Raw genomic sequence first — 10,961 nt, 5'->3', positions numbered from 1 at the left:
TTGCAATGTTGCCTCCATCCACAGACAACTGTGAAACGTCAGCTCAATAACTGCATTTCCTTTTTATGTAGTTCTTATGTCAATTTGGTAAATATCCTCCTGCAGGTGGACTTCTAACTGTGGGAATTCTAGCCAGCCTCACACCCTTGCTATTCAACTAGAGACTCTGGTGGTTGCTCTGTTGCCCCTTGGGACAAAAAGCTTTGCTTTCACCCCTAGGAAATGAATTGTAGTAACATTCTCTTGCTATTTAGAAAGGCTCCATTCTCAGCAATGATGAGCTATGCAGAATAAGTCACTGGACTTCGTACCACCAGATATTGGTGATGAAATTTCAGAGGTAAATAAATAAGTTTGGCCAGAGAAGTTGAAATTTCATTTGTATTTTGACAAATAATTTTTCCTTTTGGTTTCTAGTGACAGATTTTCAGCGTCTGCAGCACTATTCACACAGTACTCTGCGGAGCCCATTCATTCCTGCTGGGCTGGCAGGCTGAGCAGGGCGTGGGAGGGAGGGACTTGAGAATACAGCTGCTGCAGGTTGTGGTGTGTCGATGGCGACCACAGATTTTTCTAGCCTGCCATCCACAGTTCTGCTTTACTTGTTCAATTTTGCTGCAGTAATATTCTCTGGAAAAAATATCCAAAATGCAACATCATTTTGTCTAATTGTTGTATATTTCCCAGGAAAAAATAATCCTCAACATCATCTTATCTCCATCTCTTTAGCAAAAAAAAAAAAAAAAAAGTATATTTCAGTAAAGAGACAGGAGGATTAGATATTTGAATGCTTCAATAATTAAATGGCGTGAGGAAGCATAAGGATTAATAAGTAGCCCATTCAAAATACTTCCACAATTTTAATAATAAAATATATCAGATACTATTGGACTATAGTAACATGTACAAGTCTTTTTGGAATGAGAAGCAGAGCTTTGAATTATTCTCTTTACAATATAAAAAGATTAATTAAGAAATATGTGATTTACCCAATTGTCTCAGTTCTTTATGCAATTTCCAGAGCATTAAATAGAAGAGAGGTGGATTCACGCAGTTGAGTCTTTGTAATTCTATCTCAGAGCCATTGTGTTCCTTAGGTAAATGAGGGTTACTCCCTCCCCTTGAGCCTAAGTAACAAGATCTAGGTCAGAAATAGACTATTTGAGCACTGATAATCTCAAATATATAAACAAGAGATTGGAGAAACAACCAATCTATAATTTTTGTTCCTTATTATCTGATTTAATAGCACTCAAACTCAAACTGTGGAAAGCAAAAAAATATTTTTTACTAGTTTACCTCTTATTTTTACTGACATTTTAAAAAGTTGACATCGATATACATGTACAGGTATTCTGCTAATGGATTCATTCTTGTACACAGTGAGATTAGCATGAAGCATTCTTCTTTCATAATATTTGTAGAATTTTAATCATTTATTTACATGTCTACATTTCTCTGCCATTAAAATGTAAGTCCTAGTTCCTGCCAAAATGCCTGACATACAGTAGATATTATACACGTTTGCTTAATTAAATGAACAGGTCTCTGTGCAGAGTTTCTTTTCTTTCTTTTTATTTTTCTGTGATGGAGTCTCACTCTGTCTCCCAGGCTGGAGTCCAGTGGCATGATCTCGGCTCATTGCACCCTCCATCTCCCGAGTTCAAGTGATTCTCCTGCCTCAGCCTCCCGAGGAGCTGGGATTATAGGCGTTGGCCACCACGCCCGCTAATTTTTGTGCTTTTAGTAAAGATGGGGTTTCACCATGTTGGCCAGGCTGGTCTCGAACTCCTGACTTCAGGTGCTCCACTCGCCTCAGCCTCCCAAAGTGCTAGGATTATAGGTGTGAGCCACCATGCATGGCCTGGGCAGATTTTCATTCCCTATTATCATGCTTAGTAATGTAAAGATATTAGCCAGAGTGGTGGTTTACTCCTGTAATCCCAGCATTTTGGGAGGCCAAGGCAGGCAGACCACCTGAGGTAAGGAGTTTGAGACTAGCCCAACATGGCAAAACCCTGTCTCTATCAAAAATACAAAAATTACCCCAGGTGTGGGGACTTAGACCTGTAATCCCAGTACTTTGGGAAGCCAAGGTGGGGGGATAATTTGAGGTCAGGAGTTCAAGACCAGCTTGGCCAACATGGTGAAACTTGATCTCTACTAAAAATAAAAGAAAATCAGCCATGTGTAGTGGCTCTTGCCTGTGATCCCAGCTACTGTGGAGGCTGAGGCATGAGAATCACTTGAACTTGGAGGGTAGAGGTTTCAGTGAACTGAGATAACACCACTGCACTCCAGCCTGGGAGACAGAGGGAGACTCTGTCTTAAAATACATATATATAGATATATTTAATAAGCTATTTTACCATTTATAATCAGCAAGCATTTACTAAGTAAGCCCAAGATTATCCTAGGTAGAGAGGAATTCAGAGGTAATAGCATGATCTCTTTTTCTAGAATCTTCCAATTTAATTGAAGAATTGAGGCACATACATTCCTATAGGTTTGAGAATGACCTGTATGTGTGTGTGTTCGGAGAGAGGCATGCAACAGATCTCAACAGAGGGATCTATTGCACGACTCTATATATCATAACTTATGAGGGAAACCGAGTTGTTGAATGCTTGTTTTTACACCGTCACTTCCTAGTCATCCCTAAATCCATTTCAAACTGGATTCTGCTCCTACCACTCCTTTAAACTAAAGTGCCTTCCTGTTTTGTTTTTTTTTATTATTATTATTCCTGTTTGTTTTTTGAGATGGAGTCTCGCTTGAGTGCAGTGTTTTGATCGGCTCACTGCAGCCTCCGCCTCCTGTGTTCAAATGATTCTCCCGCCTTGCCTTTCAAGTAGCTGGGATTATAGGCCCCACCACCACACCCAGCTAACTTTGGTATTTTTAGTGGAGATGAGTTTTCGCCATGTTGGCCAGGCTGGTCTCAAACTCCTGGCCTCAAGTGACCAACTTTCTTCAGCTTCCCAAAGTGCTGGGATTACAGGGGTAAATCACCTCGCCCGGCCTATGCTTGTTGTTAAATCCACTGGAAACATTTTAGTTCTTGTTGACCTGTGACAGGCTGTGTCACAGTTGACTATTATTTCCCTCAAGACACTTCTTCCCTTAGCTTCAAAAACTCTACATTTCTGGGTTTCCCTCCTACAATTTTGTTTCCAGTCTGTCTCTGCTGGTACCTCCTCCTCCTTTCCCTAATCTTCAAATGTTGGAATTCCTCAATCTTCAGTCCTAGAGCTTTTCCTTATTTTATTCTATGTGGTCTCCTACATTTTTAGTAGATGGCAAGTACATTCATGCCCAAGGCTTCAAATCCTTTCTATATGCTGATGACTTCTTTTATTTACTTATTTACGTTTATTTTTTTTTTTTTTTAGAGACAGGGTCTCACTATATTGCCTAGACTGGTCTCAAACTTCTGGCCTCAAGTGATCCTCCCACCTCAGCCTCCTGAGTAACTGGGATTACAGGTGGGAGCCACTGTGCCTGGTGCTGATGACTTCTCTTTTTTTTTGAGTTGGAATTTCACTTGTCACACAGGCTGGAGTGCAATAGCGTGATCTCAGCTCACTATAGCCTTTGCCTCCTAGGTTCAAGTGATTTTTCTGCCTCAGCCTCCCGAGTAGCTGAGATTACAGGAGCCCACCATCACACCCAGCTAATTTTTGTATATTTAGTACAGACTAGGTTTCACCATGCTGGACAAGCTGTCCTTGAATTCCTGACCTCAGGTGATCCACCTGCCTCTGCCTCCCAAAGTGCAGGGATTACTGGTGTGAGCCACCATGCCCAGCCTGATGACTTCTTGATATCTCTTCTTAGCCTCAGATCATATAGTAAATTTCCAGTCTCTGGCTTGTTTTCTCAGATATCTCAAATTGAACTGATGTTTATTTATTCATTCATATTTTAATTATTTTTTTTGAAACGGAGTTTCACTCTTATTGCCCAGGCTGGGGTGCAATGGCACCATCTCGGCTCACTGCAACCTCTGCCTCCCAGGTTCAAGCAATTCTCCTGCCTCAGCCTGCGAAGTAGCTGGGATGACAGGCGTGCATCACCACACCCGCCTAATTTTTGTATTTTTAGTAGAGATGGGGTTTCACCACGTTGGTCAAGCTGGTCTTGAACTCCTAACCTGAGGTGATTCACCCACCTCGGCCTCCCAAACTGTTGGAATTACAGGTGTGAGCCACCACGCCCACCCCTATTTGTTTATTCTTTGAGAGGGAGTCTCGCTCTGTTGCCCAGGCTGGAGTGCAATGGCACGATCTTGGTTCCTGCAACCTCTGCCTCCCAAGTTCAAGCAATTCTCCTGCCTCAGCCTCGAGAGTAGCTGGGGTTACAGGCTCATGCCACCACACCTGGCTAATTTTTTGTATTTTAGTAGAGACAGGGTTTCACCATATTGCCCAGGCTGGTCTCGAACTCCTGAACTCAGACAATCCACCCACCTCAGCCTCCCAAAGTGTTAGGAGTACAGGCATGAGCCACCGTGCCCAACCTGAACTCATGTTTATAATGGAAGCTTTTATTAGGAATGGTGGCTCTTGAATAGAATGAGAGTGGAATAAATACTCTAAATGGAAAAAATAACATTAGCAAAGATATGGTATAATGATGATCTGTTGCCTGTATAAGGGAGGACAAAGAAATTGGCTTGATTAGGGCATTCAAGGGTGGGCCGGTGATGTGTTATGTGGGGAGGGTGGAGCTAGTTAACAAAATGTTTTGAACTTCAGTCTGAAGGAGTTTGGGATTGAGTCCATACACATCGTGAAAGCCTTTTATATTCTTATCCAAAAGAGTGACAGGCCAGGCATAGGGGTTCATACCTGCAATCCCAGCACTTTGGAAGGCCGAGGCGGGTGGCTTGCTTGAGCCCAGGAGTTCTTGACCAGTCCAGGTGACATAGAGTGACCCCATTTCTACAAAAAGATTGCTGGACCCTGGGAGGTCATGGCTGTGATGAGCTGTGATGATTGTGCCACTGCATTCCAGCTTGGGCAGCAGAGTGAGAGAGACCCTGTCTCCAAAAAAAAAAAAAAAGAGTGACAAAGTTATGAAGAGAACAGCATTTTCGTAAAATTAATGTGACTGGTATACAGTCAGTATACAGAGTAGGAAAAAAGACTGGAGAATGAGACCAAAACATTATTGCAGTAATCTAGGCAGAAGGTCTCAGGCCATCATAATCACAGTGAGAATGGATAGAAAGGGATAAGAGAAGAGAAGAGATCATTCAAAGGAAGAATCCTGGTGGTAATTGGTTGGACATGTGGTAAAAACGAAGGAGTCAAAATCAACCCTTGAAGTGTATTTTTTTCTTTTCTTTTCTTTTCTTTTTTTTTTTTTTTTGAGACAGTTTTGCTCTTATTGCCCAGGCTGGAATACAGTGGCACCATCTCGGCTCACAGCAACCTCTGCCTCCCAGGTTCAAATGATTCTCCTGCCTCAGCCTCCTGAGTAGCTGGGATTACAGGCATGTGCCACCATGCCCAGCTAATTTTTTGTATTTTTAATAGAGAAGGGGTTTCACCACGTTGGCCAGGCTGGTCTCAAACTCCTGACCTCAGTTAATCTGCCCGCCTCAGCCTCCCAAAGTGCTGGGATTACAGGCGTGAGCCACCGCTCCCAGCCTTCTCTTTTCTTTTATAGAGGCAGGGCCCAGGCTGGAAATCAGTGGTGTAATCATAGTTCACAGTAGTCTCAAACTTCTGGGTTCAAGTGAGCCTCCCACCTCAGCCTCCTGTGTAGCTGGAACTATAAGCCCACACTACCACATCTTTTTTTTTTTTTTTGTAGAGACAGGATCTCACTTTTCTTGCTCAGGCTGGTCTCAAATTCCTAGCCTCAAACAGTCCTCCTACCCCAGCCTCTGAAAGTGCTGGGATCACAGGCATGAGCCACCGTGCCCTGCCTAACCCTTAAAGTTTTTAGCCTGAAATGAAATGGTAGTGGTGCTGTTAACAGAATAGGGAAGTTGAGAAGGGATGCAAGTCTAAGCAGAAAATGCATTTGTGTGTGTACTGGGGGTGGGTGTTGAGGGCGGGAAAGGTCAGTCCCCGTGATCTAACACGCTGCATGCTACACCATTTTAGGTGATAGAGGAATGGAGGCCAGAGGTCTTGGAGGCCGCTGGGAATCTGAGATTGGCACTACTCAGGGAAAGGTCAGGACTGGAGGGGATGGAGATGTGTATTTGGTGTCTAATGACAACAGCATGGTTATAAAGCTGGTGGCATAGTATGAGAATAGAATTCTCCCACTGTAACCAATAATTTCAAGTTATGCCACTGAATGGGAACGAGATAGATTTGTGGACTATTTAGGGATATTTAGGAGACTGACTTATCAGGCTTGGGAACAGATTTAATAAATTAAAAACAGGGTCATGTGTGGTTGCTCACACCTGTAATCCCAGCACTTTGGAGACCGAGGTGGGCAGATCAATCTAGGTCAGGAGTTGGAGACCAGCCTCGCCAACATGGTGAAACCTCATCTCTACTAAAAACATAAAAATTAGCTAGGCGTGGTGGCAAGCACCTGTAATCCCAGCTACTCAGAAGGCTGAGGCAGGAGAATTGCTGGAACCCGAGAGGTGGAGGTTGTAGCAAGCCAAGATTGCACCACTGCACTCCAGCCTGGGTGACAGAGCTGGACTCTGTGCCCCCCACCAAAAATAATAATAATAATAAAAAACAGTAGGCTGGGTGAGGTGGCTTACGCCTGTAATCTCATCACTTTGGGAGGCTGAGACAAGAGGATCGATTGGGCCCAGAAGCTCGAGACAAACATGGGCAATGTATCAAGACCCCCATCTCTACCATAAAAAAAAAGTTAACTGGGTATGGTGGTGCATACCTATTGTTCCAGCTACTTAGGAGGCTGACGTGGGAGGATTGCTTAAGCGCAAGAGATCTAGGTTGCTGTGAGCTGTGATGGTGCCACTGCACTACAGCCTGGGTGACAGAGAGAGACCCTGTCTCAAAAAATAATAATAATAATAATAGGCCGGGCGCAGTGACTCACGCCTGTAATTCTAGCACTTTGGGAACCCGAGGTGGGTGAATTGCCTGAGCTCAGGAGTTCAAGACCGGCCTGGGCAACACAGTGAAAGGCTGTCTCTACTAAAATACAAAAAACTAGCCAGTCTTGGCAGCATGCGCCTGTAGTCCCAGCTACTCGAGAGGCTGAGGCAGGAGAATTACTTGAACCTGGGAGGGGGAGGTCGCAATGAGCTGAGATCATGCCATTGCACTCCAGCATGGGCGACAGAGTGAGTGAGACTCAATCTCCAAAAATAATAGTAATAATGAAAAATAATAAAAATAAAAACAGTAAAGGACTGCAAGACAAAGAAGTGTCAGAAAAGGAAAGAAAGAAGGAGTGGCCATAGGAGGCAGTAAAGCAGAACACATTGATGTCACAGAAACAAAGAAAGGAGAGTGTCGGCTGGACGTGGTGGCTCACACCTGTAATCCCAGCACTTTGGGAGGCCGAGGCGGGTGGATCACAACAAGGTCAGGAGTTCAAGACCAACTTGGCCAACATGGTGAAACCCCGTCTCTACTAAAAATACAAAAAATTAGCCGGTTGTGGTGGCGGACACCTGTAATCCCAGCTACTCGGGAGGCTGAGGCAGGAGAATTGCTTGAACCCAGGAGGCGAAGGTTGCAGTGAGCCTAGATCATGCAATTGTACTCCAGTCTGGGTGACAAAAGTGAAACTCTGTCTCAAAAAAAAAAAAAAAAAAAGGAAGGAGAGAGTGCTGAGTAATACCAAATACTGCAGAGGAGTTGTTAAGTAAGGACAGAAGAGTGCTCATTGAATTTAGTGACAAGGAAATCAGTATAAAGGAAGGGCTTGGCCTAAAAGACAAAAAAAATTTCCTGCCTCAGAGGAGCTCAAGGTGCAAGGAAAGAAACTGTTATTACAGTGTGAAGAGTGCTGTGAGATGGAGTTCAGCCTGGGAGCTGCCTTGAGGGCACCGAGATGAAGCTGGTGGTCCAGTTTTCCAGGTGCTCTTGGTTCACATTTCCCAACTTCATTTCCCCGTGGTGTTACCCGTCTCACACCACATCACTGCCTCTGCATCTTTTGTAAAATTAGCATACCTCTCCATGTCACATTGCCTCCTTAGAGCATGTTGGGAGTGGAAATGGGTATATTCAAGCAACCAAATTTAAAGTTTCCCTTAAATTCTCTTGCTAAACACTATTCAAACTCTAAATGTAAACAAGGGAATGGACATGATTACAATGATACATGAAATTTAAGTTTATCTTCATTTTAGGGTTCAGTATCGATCAATATATTGAATGAATTGGCTCTCACTATGTGTGGCTATCCACACAAAGACTATCCACTGAGTTTGCCTTGGCCAAATTCCAACACTAACAATTTAGGTAAGAATATGGTTCCACATCTAGAATTCAGAATTTTATTTAGAGCTTAACATTCTTTTTCCCAAGATCTGGTCAACAATGCAGTATTACTAAATAATAGCTTTTTTCCTGGATAACTATGGTAAGAATTATCTGTGATTATTTTGGTAACTGAGTTTTATCTTTTTGGGGAAGGATTTTTGTGTGTATAGCAGAGATAAATATTAATGGATTTCTATTCCAGAAGTAGGACTTATAAAATAACACAATAAATACCTGAACCCTGTAATATTAAAAACTTATCTCTGGCATTGGAATACAATGCTTTGAAGTAACTCATTAATGTTCATTTATTTACTGGAGCAGTCTTTTTTTTAATGTGTCAGAGTCTAACTCTGTTGCCCAGGCTGGAGTGCAGTGGTAAAATCACAGCTCACTGCAGCCTTGACCACCTGGGCTCAAGCCATTCTCCCACCTCAGCCTCAGAGTAGCTGGGACTACAGGCCCGTACCACCACACCTGGCTAATTTTTGTATTTTTTGTAGAGATGGGGTTTTGCCATGTTGCCCAAGCTGACCTTGAACACTTGGGCTCAAGCAATCAGCCCGCCTCAGCCTCCCAAAGTACTGGGATTTCAGGTGTGAGCCACCACGCCTGGCCTCTGGACCACTCATTTAAACAAAATATTTATGTCCTGAGATACATATTTTAATTTGTAATTTTGTTCTGGTACATTGGGGTGGTGATTTAGTCACGCCTACTGATGAAATCTGACACTTGAGGAAAGGGGACAAAACTTGAAGAGGCTCAAAGGCATCCAGAGAAGACAAGAAAGAGAAGCAAACAGAGGAGACAATAGATCGTGTCAGTTTTCACGAAACAATTTATAATTCGATTGCATTTTACACAGGCTCACAAGAATGCACATTGAACTACCTCTAGCCCGCCCCCTTCCTTCTCCAAAGCAGATGGAAATGAGGTGGCTGACTGGGAAGGTTGCCATGGTGCACTGGCTACAGGGATTCAATTGTAATCAAAAGAGGCTCCACGGTCCCCTCCCCCAACCTTCCAAATGTGGGTTTCTCTCTTTTCTCTCAAATCCCTGTCTTACTTTCATGCCGTAGGTAAACCAGAATGAGATTGATTTACTAGTGAACAAAAAACCATTTAGTGCCTCCAAAAGTTTACAGATGCATTGATCTTGTTAGATATAAAACACTGAGAAATTAGAACTGGTCCATTTTGAGATATAGCTAGTCACACAAAAGTCAGGATTCACTTTTAAAATGTCTTACACAACACACCTCCATCTTTGAGTCTTACATTTCTTACTGGTTTTATCCCCCCGATAACCTGCAGACATCTCAAATTCAATATATCTAAATGGAATTTATTTTTCTCCATCACTTGCCTCAGTATTTTATATTCTCAGTGATCCTGTATTCTTAATATCAGTTAATTGTCTCCATCTTTCTGGTCTACCAAGCTAGATTAAAATGATAATCTCTGCCAGGCGTAGTGGCTCACACCTGTAATGCCAGCATTTTGGGAGGCGGAGGCCGGTGAATCACTTGAGGTCAGGTGTTCAAAACCAGCCTGGCCAACACGGTGAAACTCCATGTCTGCTAAAAATACAAAAATTAGCCAGGCGTGGTGGATCACACTTATAATCCTAGCTATTAGGGAGGCTGAGGCATAAGAATCACTTCAACCTGGGAGGCGAAAGTTGCTATGACCTGAGATCACACCACTTCATTCCAGCCTGGGTGACAGAGTGAGACTTTGTCTCAAAATAAATAAATAAATTTAAAAAATATATGTATATATATAAAATAACCTAATGTAACACTGTGTTCTAGGCACTACTGTAAGTACTTTAATTCATTTAAATTAATCCTAACTGATCACTAAATTCTGTTCATTACAATTCAAAATTGTCTTAATAAACATTTGCAAATGAACAATTGAGGAGGCCAGGCGCGGTGGCTCAAGCCTGTAATCCCAGCACTTTGGGAGGCTGAGGCGGGTGGATCACGAGGTCAAGAGATCGAGACCATCCTGGTCGACATGGTGAAACCCCGTCTCTACTAAAAATACAAAACATTAGCTGGGCATGGTGGTGCGTGCCTGTAATCCCAGCTACTCAGGAGGCTGAGGCAGGAGAATTGCCTGAACCCAGGAGGCGGAGGTTGCGGTGAGCCGAGATCGCGCCATTGCACTCCAGCCTGGGTAACGAGTGAAACTCCGTCTCAAAAAAAAAAAATAAATAAATAAAATAAAATAAAATAAAAGGTGCCGGGCGCGGTGGCTCACGCCTGTAATCCCAGCACTGTGGGAGGCCGAGGCGGGTGAATCACGAGGTCAAGAGATCGAGACCATCCTGGTCAACATGGTGAAACCCCGTCTCTACTAAAAAAAAAAAATACAAAAAATTAGCTGGGCATGGTGGCGTGTGCCTGTAATCCCAGCTACTCAGGAGGTTGAGGCAGGAGAAGTGCCTGAACCCAGGAGGCGGAGGTTGCGGTGAGCCGAGATTGTGCCATTGCGCTCCAGCCTGGG

Source organism: Sapajus apella, unplaced genomic scaffold, assembly GCF_009761245.1.
Source record: "Sapajus apella isolate SASKATOON/1434 unplaced genomic scaffold, GSC_monkey_1.0 scaffold2, whole genome shotgun sequence".
Classification (NCBI taxonomy): domain Eukaryota; kingdom Metazoa; phylum Chordata; class Mammalia; order Primates; family Cebidae; genus Sapajus; species Sapajus apella.
The sequence above is the reverse complement of the archived record's forward strand: the minus strand, read 5'-3'. Positions refer to the sequence as shown.